A 17,996-nucleotide genomic window follows, 5' to 3' on the forward strand; every position below is an offset into this window, starting at 1 on the left:
TCAGGAAGATTTACTCAATCCAGCGCCGTCACCCGATTACCTGGAAATAAAAAAGGTAAAACTGAAAAAAAAATTGATAACGAGCAAACAAAGTCTAATATGGTCCGTGCGATTAGCTGAACAATGCACACAAAAAGCCAACAAAATCTGCTGACTGGTCTGGCGTGCTTCTCCAAGGCCAGCAAGGAAATTTAATGTTGGTGAATCGAAGGAGGGGCGTAAGAGTGTTGACGCAGAAGTAGAGAATTATACGAAATCCTGTATGTTTTTATTTATGCATGATTAACAAAACACGTAAATCGTGAAGGGATGGGCCAGTTGTCCTAGGTAACGAGATTTCCTAGTGCGAGATGACCTATGACCACTTGCCCTACTTGACGAGTTCGCCTTTGACGAGTTGGCTGTGATGGGTTCACTTGTGACGAGTTCTCCAAGACTCCACCACCTCTACTGGGCCTCACTTTCACTGTCGGAACTTCCCGTGTTCTATTCATATAGCACTAATCTTTCTGAAGTTCTTGGCGCGATATTTCTACAGATGCAAACAATGTGACCACATGGTCCAAGTAGGAGTCGAATGTAAACCACGTGACTAGAAAAATCGGGGAGGACAAAACTTTCGATCACGTAATAATAAACCATAGCGCACCAACCTAAATACCCACCTCTAATGAATATTGCGCACGGGGTTACGGCTGCTACTGTAGTGACACATTCTGTAATATAAACACGGCGTACATACATGCTCAAGTGCAATCAATGAAGGCGCGAAAAATGAAAAAAATTCTAATAAAATCAAGGTGATGGAAAACGTGGGAAAGACGCGTCAACATAAATCGGTAGGTGTTTGTATGTAATGCATTGGCAGAGAGAATGTAGAATTAAGCTATCTGCAGATTAGGTTAGTGCGATGGGCAATTAAATAAAATAAACCCCGAAAATTACAATGAAAGCCGCAAAACTACACTTTTGATAAAACGACATTCGATGGAACGGCGTTTAATAAAACGGGTATTTTTTCGATAAAACGGCGTTCGATAAACTGTGTGGGAGCCGTTCAGGGACGAAGTCACCCGGGTTCTTCCTTTCGTCTTTGTCTACCTGGATGACATTGTGGTGGCCAGCAGAACTCCTAGCGAGCACGAACAGCCCCTCCGCCAGCTCTTTCAGCATTTGGATGACACAGTGTGGTGTTGAAACCTCAAAAGTGCATGTTTGGTGTCGAGGCCCTCAACTTCCTCGGCCACCACATCACTGCTGAAGGCATTATGCCATTGGAATCGAGAGTGGAATCCGTCAAGAAGTTTCCTGCTAGAACATCTTTCCGCAAGCTGAGAGAGTTCTTCGGGTTCTTAAACTTCCACCGGTGGTTCATTCCGTCTTGTGCTCACGTACTCCAGCGGTTGACAACCTACTGCGTCGAGACAACCAAAAAGCCGCAGAATTTTGTTGGTCTCACGAACACGCGAACGCTTTCCAGAAAGCTAAAGACAAACTGGCTGCGGCTACCCTTCTCATCCATCCACTGCCTGACGCTCCTACACGCCTCATAGTGGACGCCTCCTCTACATCAGTCGCAGCAGTGCTGCAGCAAGAGGAGGGTGCACAGTTCAAGCCACGGGGCTTCTTTTCGAAACGCCTGAAGCCTGTAGAAGTAAGGTACAGCACTATTGGAAGGGAGATGCTCGCAATCTATTGTTCCATTAAGCATTTCCGCTACTTCTTCGAAGGTCGTTAGTTCTACATCTTGACAGACCACAAGCCCCTCGCCTACGTATTCAACAACAACAGTTCCTCCTACTCAAAACGGGAAATTCGTCAGCTCTCATTCATTTCCGAGTTTTCTAAAGACATACGCCTCGTTCTCGGTGTCGAAAACGAAGCAGCCGACGCCTTGTCTCGCGTCAACGCGTCCGCCACAAAAGCCCTCGACTTCAAGACGATGGCTACGGCTCAGTGGGAGGACACTGAGTTCACGAGTTCACGAGGTGGCGGATCTTCCCCCGTGCTTTCAGAGGTGGCACTTCCTTTCGTCCAGGGCACGATAACCTGCCATACCTCAAAGTCAACCCCCCGACCTTTCGTCCCACTCAATTTTCGCCGAGTGGTACTCAACACTTTCCACTCAATCAGCCACCCAGGTGTCCGCGCCCCCCAGCGGCTGATAACAGAACGATTCGTTTGGCCCGGCGTCAACGCGGACGTGCGAAGTTGGGCTCGGGCATGTGAAAAGTGCCAGCAAGTGAAGGTGACTCGCCACACTCGGGCTGCACTACCGGAATTTCGCACTCCTGTGTCGCGGTTTGACCACGTTCACCTTGACCTGGTGGGACCGCTACCGCCCTGCCAAGTTTTAAGCTACCTGCTCACATGCATACAGCCGATGGCCCGAAGCTACACCAATTGCGGACATATCAACTGAGACCGTCGCGCAGGCATTTATTCAGACATGGGTGTCCGCTTTGGCTGCCCCGCCCGCGTAACAACTGACCGAGGATCGCAGTTACACAGCAACCTCTTTTCCGCGCTTCCGACCCTCCTCGGAACGAGGCTGCAGCATACAACCGCCTACCACCCCGCCAGCAACGGAATGGTGGAGGGCTTGCACAGGCAACTCATAGCGGCACTTACAGCGAAACTCGATCGCCAGCACTGAGCGGAAAAATTCACGCTCGTTATTCTTGGCCGACGCTCAACGGTGAAGGCAGACCTAGGCTTCAGCGCAGCGGACATGATGTACAGCTCACCAGTGCGCCTCCCGGGAGAATTTTTCTCCGATCAGACACTTTCCGCCCCAGCAGCCTCCGACCACATCGAGAAGCTGCGCGCTGTCACGATTGGGCCCGCCGTCGGGTTTTCTTTCAACACTCCTCGACTGTGTGGCGAGGCCACTACGTGCGCCTTTTAGACAAGCCCCATGTTGTCGGTGACTCATACTTTCACGTCGAGACGCGCCCCAAGGACACGAGAGCCCCGCGTTCGCAGCGGAGTCCTCCTCTCTGCGCTCTCTCGAAGTCAGCGTGCGCCGCTATTACCGACTGCTGACGAACTCTCGAAAGAGTGCTGTGTGTGTCTGTGACATTTGTGGCGTGTGCACAATCTAGAGGGAACGCTGTTTTGACCGTTGCCGATTTTGGGTACAAATACGAGCTTCAAACCACGCTACCAAACGTATGTCGGAGGCGGCGGAGCTCGGCTCGGGTCGGCCTTCCCGTACGCAGAAACGGGTTGTCAGCGGTGGGATACAACGTTGCAGCGACTGGTGGCAGCGGTGGGTTGACCCAGCCACAAAAACTGGTTGGCAGCGGTTGGATGGCAACTTCGTAACACCTGGAGCCAGCGGTGCGAGATCCAACACCACGGACGTCAAGGCTGCTTCGGACTTCGCAGAATTCACGGCGGTCAAGAGTAAGTGCGGGGCTTTTTTTCACTGAGTTTTACCAGGCTTCTGAGGATAGCTGGTAGGATGTGTGTTTTTGTCGCGTGGATTATTCGCGCAAAACATTTTAGAGCAGTGGGAAAGCAGTACTCTTGACCGGCTATAAATTTGAAGGCGTGGAAAAAACCGCAGTCGTGGGAGCTTGCAAAAGAGTTGCGATTGGATGTTACTGACGCACTGAGAAAGCTAGAGCCGATACAAGCTATACTCGCTGTTGGCGCTGACGATGACGGGCTGTCGGAATGCATTGAGCTGATCAATGGCAGGCGGACCGCTAAGCGTCAGGTTGCAGAGGCAGAGGCTGAGTGCCAGCGTGATGAACGCGATAGGCAGAAACAGGAACACGAGGAGAAACACCCTTCATACGCTTTGGCCGTGTGAAGTGACAAAGGTATTCCTTTCTTCGTACAGTTTATAAATTTCCTCGTGGTAGCAGAGATTCACGAAGTTATTTTTGTTTTTTTATTGCGTAGCTCCATCAGAGTAATAATAAATTTCTTTTCGTTCAGGCAGATCTGATTTTGTATTCCGAGTACTGCGCTCTGAAATATGTGAGCAGCAACTGTGCTAAGAGAATTTGCCAAGAACAAAAATAAAAATTGGCGGACTGGGGTATGCCGTTTGCGGTAAATTTTTTCGTGAAATCAAGCGACACAAACCATGTTCGTTTAGCAGCGAGCCACGTGTGCACATGCCTGTCACAAAAAATGCCGGTGGTGCGTACGCGCAACGAGTTGGCACAGTTACATAGTGGACACAAGTGCGGCTCATTGTGAACTTTAAATTTTTTTTTCGCTCCACAAACAAAAGTTAGTCGAAAGAAATATTCAATAATAAAAGCTCAAGTACTGATACGTACAATGAGCCATCTCAGGTAATTTTACCTCGAGGACCTTGGTGCCTTTTTTTAGGTCTCAATTTTGGCAAAACGGCATTTGTTTGCATGTTTGTAAGCAATTTGTCTAAAAAGTCCGCTCTGTAATCGAAACACATAAAGAGGACAACACGAGCTCGTGTTGTCCGCGTCTGTCCGCGCTTCAAACATGAATCAGATACAACAAGCTCAAATTCCAGCTCTTCTGTAATCGACCTAAATTATTCTTAGTAGACCCTTAAAGGTCCAATCAACGCCCGATGGGAATATTAGGGCTGAAGCTTTCATGGTGCCTTTGTGAAAAATTCCTGGAAATCCGCCATTTCTTCCGTTTTTACTTAGGTAATGCAACTCCAAAGATCTTTACTTGGCTTGAATAATGGTCGAACATCAAAGTACAATGTAACCGAATTGTTCTGAAATAATATTTGGCATCGTACCTAGTCTCACTCTTTATTTAAAATTTACTATCTGCAACCACACCTTGCGTGTTTGCAGAAATTTCAACGAGCGCTGACCGGGCATAAAAACGTTTTTCAACAAAAAACTCCGGCCACACCTCCTATACTTAATCGGCAACTAGCCCAAATTTCGCAATGAAATTCACGAAAGTTGATTTTCCGGATGCCGCGTTTCGCGTGCCCCATAGTCACCAGTCACCTGTGCCACTGAATAACTCCGGGTCCGCTGAAGGAGCGCCCCAGAACAAATAGCAGATGGCGTCTGCAGAGGCGGTTTGTCGGCAGCATCCATGGGGGTAACGGGCATAGGCAGCATCCGACTGCGATGTTCCAGGCTCTGACGGCGGCTTCCCTCAAACTTCGGCTCCTCCACAAATTGCGAGGGAGTTCATTAGAAGGAAAACGGAGTCCGCCAGAGAGGGAGCTAGAGGCATAGTTCAAAGTGACCCCAGCTGGAGGGTTCGACGCATGCAGCCCGAACACACACCGGTGACCTTAGCCGGCTGTCAGGGCGACATACTCATGCAGGAATACACCAGTCGGTGAAAGGAAATGGACGGCCACAGAACCTGAATCAACCTTCAATAAAATATATATATATATATATATATATATATATATATATATATATATATATATATATATATACATATATAAATCATTATACGTGCTTTATATACACGAATATACACGAGTGGGTGGGAATACTTACGCACTTTTCCTTTTGTGAATAGGCGATAAGTTTCAAAGACAGCGCAACGGTAATCCCAATTTGAATAAACCATCTTTTCCTGTCGCTTGACGGGTCCTCCTGCATTAAAAAGACAAATATTTTTATACAGTTAGACACGATTAAAGGCCTAGAAGTATAATTTGATCACGCTCAGTTTGAAAGCATCAACGCACGTTTGCGATGTGCATACGCTGCGAAGGGCGATTGGCGAGGCATCTCGGTCGTAGTAACCGATAAGCGCAAACTGCGCAATTATAAAAACACCGTTAACCCGATTGTAACTAGAGGGCAGAATTGTCCCATGTGCCCGCTTGTGCTATCAGTGCTGGCTCTACTACGATGAACTCTGTGTCGTATATCTCAACTGTAGAACGTGAATAGCAACGGATGTACTTCTCTGAAAATGAAGATGCCAGAGAACCCCAAAATTCTGCGCGGCGATCAAAGTGACAGGCACTGGCTGCCAGTAAAACGGCACCCGACGAAGCCACTGTAACCGTCACAACACGAATATTGCAAGCCGGGCAATGACGCCACAGTCGAGGACATATACGTAAGGGCAGGTGACAAAATTGCATAGCTTGCAGTAAGCTGTAGCGTATCGCGTAACTCTACCACCCCCCCCCCCCCCCACCCCAGGTATTGGTACGTCTGTCTCTGAATTTTTGTGGCTAAACCAAAAACACAACAGAAATCAATAAGTAATCAAGAATGAAGTGGTCTATATGATCAGACAAGTCAAAGAGCAGAAGTTCGTAGTGGTATGGTTTCATGAAGAATTATCTTCGCATTCTCATACCGAACACTTAGGCTAGAGATTGTTTTTAACTCCGCTTTGGCTCAAAAACAGCTCCATAACACTTATCTCTACTCTAGCCAGTAAAGTTCGGTTCGTCGGTAAAGTTGCTTGCTGTAGTCGTGGAGGTGTGCGAGGCACCCGGTGACAAGACAAATGAGTTCGATGAGGAAGAATAAAAAATTTTGAAGCTGTTATTTTAGGGCTCAGCCCTTTGGCGGCCGTTTCTGGGCTCAGCAGCGTCACCGTCCTAACTGAGTGAATGATGACAAGACGACGGGTGGAAGAAATGCTGTGCCCGAGCACGCGAGTTCGATTCCCGCCAGCGGTAGCCGTTTTCCTGATGGAAGAAACATCCCCCTCGCGAGGGGCACGATCAAATGCAGTGCATTTCCGGGGGCGCACGACGTTAAGTAGTTTACGTTACGTTAATGTTGTTGCACTTGTGGCAACTGCTGACGAGAGAGCACGGCGATGAGTGCGTTCCAACCTCGCCGACACCTGCCTTTATCACGCCACGATCGCGCCACGCGCGCGCGATGCTGACGTCACGATCACGCCACAGATGTTGATCCCGAGACGCGCGCGCCCCCACCTTTTGGGCGCGAACCGACCGCGGAGAGAGCGCGCGATGCGAGCGGAGAGTAGGCGAGGAGGAGCGGGGCTGACGAGAGAGCGCGGTGATGAGTGTGTTCCAGCCTCGCCGACACCCGCTTTTATCACGCCACGATCGCGCCGAGAGGGCGCACCTGCGAGCGATGCGGACTACTACGGACGACTAGAACGGGTGACATCGTGAATTAAAGAAATGCTCTCCATTTAAAAGTCTATTGATGGGTAAACACAAGTATTTACAGCAGGCGATGAAGCACGAGGACAAGACAAAACTAAAACTGGGTTAAAATTTAAAGTACGCCGTGCGCCGAGGAGTCTACCGCCGCACGATCTCTGATAGGGGCCTATATTTATTGAGAGTTCTCGACGTGTTCGTCACCACGAGTCAGCCAGGTACGATCCCGGAAATTACCGTCGCGTTACCCAACGATCCAATTATACTCCACGTTTCCATGACGCGTATGTCGAATGCAACACTGGCCGTGAGCGACACTAGCCGTGAACCACCTGTTTGCTATAAATGTGGCGTGACAGGCCTTATATCCCACTACGGACGTCGCCGACGCCAAGGAACAAGGTGCGACCATCCACCTGTGTTCTACCGCTCTGAGGCTGGCGAATCCCGCTACGATGACCCCTGGCTGACGAGCTCATTTTTTTGAAGACCACCGCCCACACGTCACAATTAACCGGCTTCAGACCGCAGTTTTACACCGCCTACCTTCCGTCAGCGACGTTCGCCTTCGCCTCGGCGTAGGTCACCGCCGCTGGGAAACTAGATGGCGCGACCAATGGAGGTGATATCGCTCGGCAAACCACGTCTACTATACACCTCCGACCGGATTGTCTACAATACAATTATCTTCGCCTGAGCTGCACGCTAAAAAACAACGTTCAAATTGTGGTTCATGGTTCTTGAACAATGGCTTTAGTTGATACAGGAGCTACAGCTCCTGTGACAAGTATTGATTTTAAAAACAGGCTTGAACGTAGGGTGGTGCTTAGTTTGGACAAGATGGCTACATTTCGTGGTGTGGGTGGTGAGTCGATGCGCCCTCTTGGCATACGCTCGGTAAATCTTTGCTTCGGACACGGTCAACCCCCGACGTGATACTTGGGATTGATTTTTAGAAGCAGCGTGGTGCCAAAGTTTACTGTAAAAATGGAGAAGTTTTCATTACCAGACTCCTTTATCGTCACTTGCTGCAGACACTGTTTGCCATCAGAGCGTCCTTAGCGTTTAAGAGGAGGCAATCATTCCTATTTTTGAGAGTTGCAAGGGCGTGATCCCCACTGCGTGAATTTGGCGCTCCTGTAGAGCTTCACCTTACAATTGCGTCCAAAAGAATGGCCAATTTCCAGTGCAGCCATTTCACTTCTCCGGGGCCAGTCTCATTTGTGGACAGTCAACTACTCCATCAAACCAATAGTCTTACTACGTGGTCTCAATGTGATGCACGGAACGGAGTATACATCCACTTCGATAGTCACTTTAACTGAAGAGTCGGGACCATCCGTGAACACTCGTTAAATGAACTCTAATTCGGTCGACATGAATAACCCCTCACTTCAGCCGGATGAACGCCACGCCCTAGTGATGTTCTATCCCAGCACGTAAGAGTTTTAGATTTTTATCAGCAGCAAAGGTTTCCTGCAGATCCTGCTACTCGGATTCAGCACTAAATACGTACTGGAGGAGCACGCACAATTCACCAAAAGCCTTACCGCGTTACCCCGTCCGAGCGATGAGTAATCGACGTAAAAGTCCTGCGAATGCTGAGGAATGGCGTTATTAAAGAATCCTGCAGTCTCTCGGCACCGCCTGTCATTCTTGTGACAAAAAGGACGGTTCATGGCGATTTTGCGTAGATCATCGACGCGTCAATGCTGTAACCAAGAAAGATGTCCACCTGCTGCCCCGCACAGGTGTCGCCATAGACTGTCTCTATTACCCCTCCTACTGTTCCACCGTTGCGTTGAGATCAGGCTATCGACAAACTCTCATGGACCGTAAGGATAAACAAAAAATAGGGCCCATCTCCCCGCGAGGGGGACTCGAGTAAATGCGTCGCATAGGGGGTGGGTGTATTGCATTAACGTTTAGTGTTTGGGGAACTTGGTGGTAGTGAATGCGTTGTACCAGCAGCTTCTTGACGTAGTTTGAATGAGTCAAGGATATGGCGCGTTCGTAGCCTTTGATTCTGTGTCGGTTTTGTGGCGCAGTGGGAAGAGCACCATGTACCTCGTGTTCCGCCCACAGGTAGTGAATGCGTTGTATCAGCAGCTTCTTGACGTAGTTTGAATGAGTCAAGGATATAAGGCGCGTTCGTAGCCTTTGAATCTGTGTCGGCTTTGTGGCGCAGTGGGTAGAGCACTCTGTACCTTGCGTTCCGCCCGCAGGATCGTGGGATCGAAACCAGGCACCGATAAGTATTATTTTTTTATATAGTGTAGGGGGAGGGGTGCGGACCTGTTGTTGAGAGCGAGGAGGGTAGCGTGATGCGGGAGAGGAGGAGTGGGGGAGAGGGCGCACCTGCGCGCTGAGCTGTTGCGGACGGATGGCGGACGCAACATGTGAGTTAAAGAAATGATCTGCATTTAAAAAACTGCTGTTGTAACGCCCGATGGACTATTTATATTTAACGTAATGCACTTTGGGCTCTGTAATGCCCCGGCAACCTTTCAACTCTTCATGGGCACAATTCTGCGCGGAATAAAATGCGAGATATGGATGTGCTACTTAGATGTCGTTATTTTAGGACGAACCTTCAACGAACACAACATGCGCGTAGCCATTGTCCTTCAGTGCTTGGAAAAAGCTGGCGTAGTCCTAAATGCTAAGACGTGCCGACTCGGAGACGGCCAAACGCTCGTGCTGGGCCTTTTGGTCGATACAGGCGGCGTCAGGCAGGACCCACAGAAACTCCAAGCTGTCAGTGACTTTCAGGAGCCACGTTCTGTTAAGGAGCTTCGACGTTTTTTGGGCCTTTGTTCTTATGTTCACCGTTTTATACCTGTATTCGCTCACACAGCCGACCCTTTGACATCCCTACTTCAGAAAAATGTTCCCTTCATGTGTACATCTGAAAGCGGCACCGCTTTCCGTCAGGGGAAACTCGTTTTCACGTCAGAACCTATTCTTCAGCACTATGACCACTCGACTCCTACAGAAGTTCATGCCGACACTAGTGGTATTGGAATAGGGACCGTACTAGTTCAACCTCAAGATCAAAGTAAGCACGTTATTGCTTACGCCAGTCGAGCCGTAAGCAAGTCAGTATATAATCACGCAGTGGCCGAACAGGAGTGTCTCGCTGTCATGTTTGCCACGAAAAGATTTAGATCCTATCGCTATGGCCACCCATTTACCATCGGCACAGATCACCACTCACTTTGCTGGCTCGTTAACCTTCGCCATTTTGCGGCCGACTCACGCGTTTGGCCCTGCGTTTGCAAGAGTATACCTTCACCGTTCGATAGAAGAGCGGCCGTAAGCATGTTGATGCCGAATGGCTTTCTCGCCTGCCGCTCCTCCTACCACCTCCTGCGATGATAATCATTTTGGCGACTATATCGCTTCGCTCTCAACACCATTCCCTGATCTCGAAACCTTCGAGATGCAACCGCGCCGAGACAAGATTCTAGAATCCCTATAGTTAGTCCGCGTTGCAGGATACAGACCAAAACGACTGGTGTGCTTTAACTTCCCCAGCCTAGGACAAATGGTTGAATTCTGTCCATATCCGACCGTGTGTAAAGATTGTGCCAGTATCCACCCAGAAACTGCTGAATGTGACTGTGCAGCATTATGCGTAGAATGCAAAGTAACAGGACACCTCGCTGTTAGTCAGGTGACTACCATTTTGGCGACTATCTTGCTTCGCTCTCAACACCATTCCCTGATCTCGCATCCTTCGAAATGGAACAGCGCCGAGGCAAGATTCTAGAACCCCTATAGATAGTACCCGTGGCAGAATACAAACCAAAACGACTGGTGTGCATTAACTGCCCCACCAGGGAGAAATGGCTACATTCTGTCCATCTCCGAGCGTGTGTAAAGATTGCGGCCGTATCCACCCAGAAACCGCTGAATGTGACTCTGCAGCATATTGCGTTTTATGCAAAGAAACAGGACACCTCGCTGTTAGTAAGGTCTGCCCGACCCGCCTTCCAAAAAGTGAAGAACGGAACAACCGATCAGCCTCTTCCAAGAAGACGCTCCCCGAAAAGGCCTTCCCCAGATGTTCTCGATCTACACCGCCAGGGGTTGCATGGGCTTCCACCGTCTCCGGCATCTCATCCGGTCCGCCCCCTTCAATTGCTCCTTTACCGGCAAACCATCCTCTAGTAGTTGAAAATGCCCAGCTCCCTCTAAGCCTCGCCGAAATGCGCGCCATGGTGGCGGCCTTACAAAAGGAAGTGGCCGCCCTCCGAAACACCGCAACGCGCAGGCAGTCGCCCCCCGCTGGGTTAAGTAGTTCTGCCGCAGCACGCCGTGGCCGGTCACGCACAAGCCGCCGCAAGCCATCCACTAACATTACCCAGGCACCCGCGACAAGCTCTTGTATAACGGACAACATGCTTAGTCAAAGGGATGCCCGTATCAAATTTGAAACAACCAAAGCATGGCAGCAAGCGCTCATCAAAATAGCTACACTTCAAGATCAGGTGACTGCAATTGAAGATAAACTCCGCCAGTTCATGGAGAAATTTGGTCAAACAGTGGGAACTCAGTAGACCTCAGCGCCCCCTCCAAGCGAAACGAAACCAAAAAAATACATTAGCCGTCCAATGTTCCTCCCAGCTCTTTCTCCTAATTGGAGAATACTACAATAAAATTGCCATAGTTTTTCACAAACCGGCCCGCTCCTCAAGTCCCAGATGAAAACGCTCCCTCCTATGGCATTACTGCTTCAGGAAACATGTGGTCCTTGTAAAATTTTAGATTACACCCCCTTTTCAGATTCCAGTATTCCAAGCCAAGCTAGCTCCCCACATGGGCCGACCCCAAGGTTAGCGGTGTTACTTGTTCACAAATCCTGCCACGCTGCCCAGGACTGTTGGAACCAAGCATGTAATGGCGACAGGGAAGCGGTTATTGTCCTTGTCACGCAACCATGAGGCAAACCGATGCTTCTTGTGTCAATTTACTACAATCCAAGTTGAAGTGACATTCCCTCAACACGATATGACTGGATCCCATATCTTTTTTCACCACAGCATTTCTCAAGGTAAATCCAAGTCTGCTCCTGGTCACGATCAAGTTAAATTGCAAGATCTCCGGAACCTTCGCCCACACGGCCTCGATACCATACTACATCTGGCCAACACTCCTAGGACTCAGGCGAGATACCTGAGTCCCTGAAGGTAACGGTTATTTATCCAATACCCAAACCGGTAAAGATCCTCGTCATCCTCAGAATCTCCGTCCCATCGCTCTTACCCCTGTAATATGTAAGCTTATCGAGCGAATGCTGAACAATCGGTTCGTACACCACTTGTAGGGTACAAATTGGTTTTATCCCGCTCTTACGGGCTCCAGCCCCTACCTTGCTACCCACGATTATCTGTGGCTGCTCCGGAGAGTTACTAATCTGACCTCGCGCAAGGCCTTTCCAAACTACGCACTCGCCTTAGATATGCACAAGGCATTTGATAATGTCATCCAATCAGGAATCCTTCAGAAACTTGCCCTCGCCTTTTCTAGCCAAAAATCTAAGGCCTGCGTACGCAGCTTTTTTCAGCATCGACCGATCCGCTTAACCTTCCAGCCCATCAGCCCACTACGTTCTACCTGCACAGAGAAGTTTCACAAGGGTCCATTTTGGCTCCTCTCCTCTTTATTCTTGCAATGAACCGCGTGGCCCTAACTCTTCAATAGGACACTGCCGCCTTGTTCGCACTTTATGCGGACGACATTGTGGGATGAACAGAAGCCACCGATTATGACACCAAAGAAGCTATGCAAACACAGTTGCAAGCAGCCGTCCTGAGCATGGAACATACGCTGTCCCAATTCTAGCTACAGCTCACAAAGCTCTAGCTACAGCTCTAACTCACAAAGACATAACTGATCAGCGTCGATGGTAAACGTGGTACAAGTAAGGAACAGGTTATCTCCCTTCAAGTAGGGAATACCCTCCTTCAATCTTGCAACGGTATAATTCGACTGCTGTGCGTTCCAGTCAGCAGCTGTAATAGCCCATAACAGTGGATAGCCTCAGTTAAAAAAACCTGGCGTTCCATCTTACACCTCGTTGCACCGATATCCAATAAATATAGCACCAAGAAGCTTGTACCATCCTCGTGCGTGCCGTGGCACATGGAAGTTTCACTTACGGCTTCCCGGCCTATGAGATACGACAGACACATGTTAATGCTCTTCATAAGATGAATCGGCACCTTCTCCGTGCTATTAGCTGACTCCCCTCATTCACCCGAGTAGATACTCTCCACGAAGCAGTTCCTCTTCCGCCTCTCACTAACCTCATCCAAGAGACCAAACTACGTTTCGAATATCATCTGGGCCATTCGCCACAAGGAAAAAGACTCCCGAAATGGGACCGCCTGAGTAGTGACTCTGACAGCACCGATTTGCCGCCAGTAATCCCTCCGTGGGGACTCCCCTCCGTCGGTGTTCCACGTCGACGCCCGATTCGGCGCAATAAGCGAATAGGATCACGGCCGCCATTGCCTGTACATATACCGACATGCCGGAATTGGATGGATCCTGGCAAACTTCCAACACATACGGCCTTGTAGAAGAAGTAGAACTTATGGGCCTTCTGGCAGCCACCCACCAAATTTATGACCATTCCGCCCATCTCACCGCGAAGAAATGTCGCATTATCACGGGTTGTTATTTTGCTGTCCGAGACTTGAACCGTCCGTTTTCAACCAACACTACGGCGACAAATATCCTTACGATACGAGATCTACAAATAGAAGCATTCAAAATTCGCATTGTTTGGACTCCGGGACATACTTCCGGCACACAAGGATCACGACGCTGCCATGGAGAGGCTAAAATCATCTGACCCCCCCCCCCCCCCCCTCTCCAAGCAGGTTATCAACTCCAGCTACGTCTCGTCAAAAAGAAAGCGGTAAGCGTTTCCAAGATGAAACTACGGTTGGCACCCTTGCACTTCTCAAGCCCTTCTCTCGTCTGGGCGAGGCATTCGCCAATAAAGTGTATGCAAATGCAGCGTATACACCACACATTATACATAAGGGGTCAGTCCCAGCAGGCTTTCAATTGCACCGACGCTCCCACTGTAATAGTGATGCCATAGCAAATCTCTTCCTCTTAATTTGGCTCTGTCCTATATTCGCCAAAACTGCCATCAGCTGCTAACTGTAGGCCCTGCACCCGTGAGTGAAATTGAGCACGTTAATCGTGTCCGTGAAGACCCCGCCAGTTCAGTAATAACCCAGTACGCCCTTGAAAACGGTCTCTACAAATTGGTGTAGTGGTCTGACAGACTGTCCCGCCTTGGGCATACCCATCCACGACCAATGTCAACAGTGAACACTGCGCATTTTGGTACCACTGATTGAGTGAACTGAGAATCTTGTGAGTAGGACCCCAAAACTAAAATTGCGCACGCTGTGTCAATTGCGACCGTTCTCTTTCTCAAAACTCTTCAACCAACTTACTATTTGCAATAATGGTAAAATTAATAAGATCAGTCTCTAATGAGTCCCCCCGCCTCCAAATATTAACCTTGTTCGTAACCACAACATTGGCCGGTGGAATAGCAGGCACAACCGTTCCGGCAAAAATACGCTTTATTTCCTTTTTCCTTAGTTTTAAAACAGCCTGTTTTTATTTTCCACTTGCATAATTGCACACTATTTTTCGCGTTTTTGTGGCACTTTGTTTAAATTTGCGGTTACTAAAACGTTCCAATCCAAGCCAATGATGAAACCAGAGTCCTTCAATGCTTTTAATGGCGAACCATGATGAAGCAGAGGGCCTTGATATGAGCCGCATAGACGCTAGCGCCAGATTCCTCTCTAGTGTATATTGTAAGAAACTATATGGCCCGAACGGCCCGAACCACCGCCTGCCCCTCGTCCCTGTTATCGCTTGATCTGCGCTATACGCAGCAGCTATAGCTGCGCGCCGGCTTTGCTAAGGAACGAGATAAACCGAGCCTCACTCTGTCCCCTAAGTTCTATGTGCTATACAACATGTTTTTTTGCCCCAAGCTTGTCAGGTTGCAAAGGAAGATCTTTCTGTGTACACAGGACCTCTTTCGCCTAGCCATTACAAGGTTCGCTTTATTGGGGAACCTAGCGTGTGGGGCGCGGAGTGGTTTGAGGGGCAAGGTAGCGGGGCTACAAACACAACACGCTTGCCCACGGCATAGAGTTTCTTACAGTATACACTAGAGAGGAAACTGGCGCTAGCGTCTAGCGGCTCACATCAAGGTCGCCTGTGTCGTCATGGGCCGCCATTATACATCGCGCTCGCCTTAGTTTCATCATTGGCTTGTAATGAGACGTTTTAGTCACCGCAAATTTATTCAGAGTGTGCAATTATGTAAGTGGAAAATAAAAACAGGCTGTTTTATAACTAAGGAAAAAGGAAGGAAAGCCTATTTTTTCCGGGACGGTTTTGCCTGCTATTCCGCAGGCCAAGGTTTTAGTTGCGAGCAATGTTAATATTTGGAGGGTAACTGATTATAGACTGTGGTTCTATTAATTTTATTATTATTGCAAATAATAAGCTGTTTGAAGAGTTTCGAAAGTTTTTTGAGCGTGCCTATGAAAACGTTGCCTTCGTGGTGAACCAGTGCACCGACCGCCAGCTTGTTTAACCAGAAAAAAAAAACCCGCCCGCATCTTCCCACGGGGGGAACTCGAGTAAATGCGTCGCAGAGTGGTGGGGGTATCGCGTGAATGTTGCATAATTGGGTATGGTTTGGGAATGCTTAATTGTTATTTCGTCTTTAATATTCTTATTTATTGAATAAAGGAGAAGCGAAGGCAAGGAGTGTAAAGTTAAAGTCTGTCTTTATTGCTTGGTGCCGTCAAGCAAAGCGTCAAGTCAAGCGAAAGCCAAGCAAAGACGCCCTTGACTGAATTCCGAACGCGCGCTCCGCCGCTTATATACACACCGCCCGCGTTCGAGGGAGAGGAGTACGGGGGAGAGACGCGCATGCGCACACTTCCGTACACAAGCGCGCGAACTTTCCACGCACCCACCACGCCGTTATCACGTGTACACGCCCTGCCGCCGTTACTGTTGAGCGCGACGCAGCGCACGGGTAGCTACGACGCATGCGCGCACAGACGCGCTCCCCCCGCACCACGGCAGCTGTTGTTGAGAGCGACGGAGGGCACGGGGTACACGCGCTCCTCCCGCACCGCCGCACCTGTTGTTGAGAGCGAGGAGGGTACGGGGGAGAGACGCGCACCTGCACCTCGACGCGACGCGCATGCGCAGTGAGCGTGTGGACGGCGCCGACAACATCGACGAGTGACATCGCGAGCCTAAGAAATGCTCCGCATTTAAAAAGAAAACGTGGCGTTAAACAGTCGTGGACGATGGAAAGGCAGGACGCATACAAGCGCCATTATCTGTCGTATCTTGTCATCGTCGAAGTACGATTTGTTTCTTCTTTTCGTCGGCTACAAATTTCGCGGTGGCATATTACCCGCTCAGTCATATGTCCTTCGACTGCGGCATGAGCAACGTCAGGTGCAATCACGCATTGCCTGCTGTTTCACTGAACACGGCTACCACAGAAACGGGAGGATTTCGGCTTCCTTGTAGCTCGTAAACGTGTTAATGCATAGTGATGAAAGCAAATCCCAAAAACCGCTTAAGAATCTAATTGTCATGCCAAGCCCAAGCCAAAAAGGGGGCCTTCCCATCAACCCCCCCGACGACATGGCTTACAAGGCGCAGTTTCCTCTCTAGTATACTTACTAAGAAACTCTATGGCCCACGGAAGGTTTTGAATACCTTCACCGACTGCCGGCCCGCTTGCGTTTCTTGCATGCGGTGCAGCTGCGGCGAACAGGTCCCACCGTGGCCAGTTCCGGCAGAGTGGGCTTAATAGTACCGCGCTTATTCAGCCGCCGCTCTAACCGGCAGTGAGGGTGACGATCCCTAGTGTATTTTTTACAACACTGTCGTCCCCTTTCCCGCAGGCGTAACCTTTTTTCGCCATGAGCGTGATGTTGGAGGGCGGCAACTAGGTTTAGTTGCCCCGGTGTGCCCATTCATGTGCGAACGTCCCCGCCGACCAAGAAGGTGCCTTTCCATTTGCTGAAAACCCTTCACGTTTTTCAGCCTTTTTATTTCCCGTGAACGACGCGCTATATCTACAAACTAAGCTAAGCTCATGTGACGGATGGCGGTTATCGGCGGTGATTTGCGAATACACGCCGCGATGGAAAGTCGCTCTCAGAGATTGCGGTCAGTATTGACTGGATGCCGCCCGAACAGCCCGAGCCACGAGTGTCTTCCCCTCCGACATATGGATTGGGTGCAGCATTTTGTGAAACCGGCCAATTGCGGACACACACCCAGATAGAGAGAACGACAGAGAGGGAAATTGAACGTTTTCTTGAATGATAGAAGGGGGACATGAATAGTAGAGAGCATTGCTACATTCGAATTCCTCGGTCCAGGCTTTCGCTGACGGCTTCATGAATGAAGTCAATCAGGTCACGTTGCTTTTCTTATGTTCTAGGTGAGTTCAGCTAGTATACAGTGTATTGCTTCATAATTTGAACGTATTGGGGGCACTCGCAAATGATGTGCTTTTGGGTATTAATTAGTTTTCCCCGTAAACATAATGGTAAGGGTGTTTTTACCATATCTGAATAGATGTAGCCTCGCTGGTTTTTTGAGTCTTCAGGCTAGTGCCAGCCGAAACAGTGTTTGCTGCTGTTTTGTTATGTTAGCGTTTGGGGCTGGGAACAGGCGCTTCGCTGTTCTGTATTTGGAGTAGTTTTTGGAGAGCACGTGCTCTCTGTTCTCTGCGGCTCGAGTGGTATATGGGATGCATGTGGCAGGGTATTGGTTTAATGATAAGCTTTGCATGTGTTTTAGAAGGAACGGG

The 17,996-nt window shown here is 49.3% G+C and overlaps 1 long non-coding RNA gene across 2 annotated transcripts in view; it reads right to left on the bottom strand.

Annotated features, from left to right (window-relative positions):
- Positions 1-17,996, bottom strand: part of LOC144180493 (uncharacterized) — a 52,555-nt gene that overhangs the window by 16,763 nt on the left and 17,796 nt on the right. For both annotated transcript variants that reach the window (XR_013324439.1, XR_013324438.1), the window contains one exon: positions 5,487-5,585. This is a non-coding gene — a long non-coding RNA (uncharacterized LOC144180493). The remainder of the gene's footprint in view (positions 1-5,486; positions 5,586-17,996) is intronic.

This window comes from Haemaphysalis longicornis, unplaced genomic scaffold (genome assembly GCF_048455015.1).
Source record: "Haemaphysalis longicornis isolate Haplotype H1 unplaced genomic scaffold, Haemaphysalis longicornis Haplotype H1 scaffold_4, whole genome shotgun sequence".
In the NCBI taxonomy this organism is placed as follows: Eukaryota; Metazoa; Arthropoda; class Arachnida; order Ixodida; family Ixodidae; genus Haemaphysalis; species Haemaphysalis longicornis.